At 44.9% G+C, this 1,445-nt stretch overlaps 1 protein-coding gene across 2 annotated transcripts in view; it reads right to left on the bottom strand.

The window, feature by feature from the left end:
* LOC106527972 (ankyrin repeat domain-containing protein SOWAHC) overlaps window positions 1-1,445 on the bottom strand; it is a 24,212-nt gene that overhangs the window by 20,761 nt on the left and 2,006 nt on the right. The window contains exons 2-3 of one of the 2 annotated variants that reach the window (XM_014023004.1): window positions 1,121-1,243; window positions 849-1,025 (exon numbers count right to left, since the gene is read on the bottom strand). The gene's annotated coding sequence lies outside the window, so the exon portion shown is untranslated. The remainder of the gene's footprint in view (window positions 1-848; window positions 1,026-1,120; window positions 1,244-1,445) is intronic. The other variant, XM_014023002.1, reaches the window with a different exon arrangement.

Genomic DNA, 1,445 nt, shown 5'->3' with positions numbered 1-1,445 from the left:
AGCGTACAGCATGTAAACAAACAGGAAGTGTTAGTGTACGGCATGTAAACAAACAGGAAGTGTCAGCGTACAGCATGTAAACAAACAGGAAGTGTTAGTGTACGGCATGTAAACAAACAGGAAGTGTCAGCGTACAGCATGTAAACAAACAGGAAGTGTTAGCGTATAGCATGTAAACAAACAGGAAGTGTTAGCGTACAGCATGTAAACAAACAGGAAGTGTCAGCGTGCAGCATGTAAACAAACAGGAAGTGTCAGCGTGCAGCATGTAAACAAACAGGAAGTGTCAGCGTGCAGCATGTAAACAAACAGGAAGTGTCAGCGTGCAGCAGCAGAGCTGCAGACCTGTTCTGTGCAGAACCTTGTACCAGAACTCCCGGGGGCAGTAATTATCTCTGAGCTCTGATAACAAGGCCTGTATTTCCTGCTTGAATAATAATGATTATAAAGAGTGTTTTCCACTTAATTAAACACACTGTCTTTAAGTAACGTGAGGACATTTGCCCCGCGGGCTGAGCTCATTTAGGAGCTGCTGAGAGAAAACAAACGGATGCTCCTTTCATGTGAAAATCCTGACAAAATAGTGGGAGCCTCAGAGAATACTGAAGAAGCTGTGCTGCACGTTTCACTGAATATTCAGCTGTGTTTGAACAAATTGTGAACAGAACTTTTAGATGTGATCAAACTGCAGCTCCGGGTCGTTTCAGGCCTGCTGGTCTCAGCTCGGAGCCATAAAAGAGTCATCAGAGGGTTTCTGAGCCACTGCCTCTCCTCTCTGTGTTTAACATCAGTGAAGAAGACGTTCACCTCTAATGAAAGGTGCTTAAAAAGCGTGAAAATGCCCTCACTAATCTGCTGCAGCCATCTGCAGAGGAGCAGCTCGCATCGTTTCACCCGTCAGCTCCGCCGGGCTCAGGAGGACCCGATTGGACCGGATCAATGTTCGTTTTAGCATCAGGACTAATGAGAGGAGCTGGAGTCCTGCAGAAACCTTCATGATGTCAGAGAAACCCGTCGGCTGCTGTCTGAGGATTGAACAGGACAAGTTTAAACTAAACATTCAAATAAATCCTAATCTGTCCACTTTCTGTCCTCAGGCTCCGCCCCTCGCTCTTCTTACCTGTACAGGTGGAGACCCTGCAGCCTGACCTTGTCCTCCACTCAGCAGTCAGAGAGAAGCCCACCTGTCGGACGGACCCTGAACACAACACGGACGAACCAAACTGTGCTTTGACTTTTCCTGCTGAGAGAAGAAGCTTCAGCTAATTATAGATTTAAATCAGATTACACAGTCTGACTGAGCTGCTGCCGGAGAAACAACTCATTAAATCAAACAGAACTTTGCTTTTTACTCAAATAAACTTCTTTTAATTTTTTATTTTTTACTGCTGCTGAACCTTCAGCTGATATGTGCGGTTATAAATTATTACAAAACTAAAATAACC

Source organism: Austrofundulus limnaeus, unplaced genomic scaffold (assembly GCF_001266775.1).
Source record: "Austrofundulus limnaeus strain Quisiro unplaced genomic scaffold, Austrofundulus_limnaeus-1.0 Scaffold353, whole genome shotgun sequence".
Taxonomy (NCBI): Eukaryota; Metazoa; Chordata; class Actinopteri; order Cyprinodontiformes; family Rivulidae; genus Austrofundulus; species Austrofundulus limnaeus.
The sequence above is the reverse complement of the archived record's forward strand: the minus strand, read 5'-3'. Positions and strand labels throughout refer to the sequence as shown.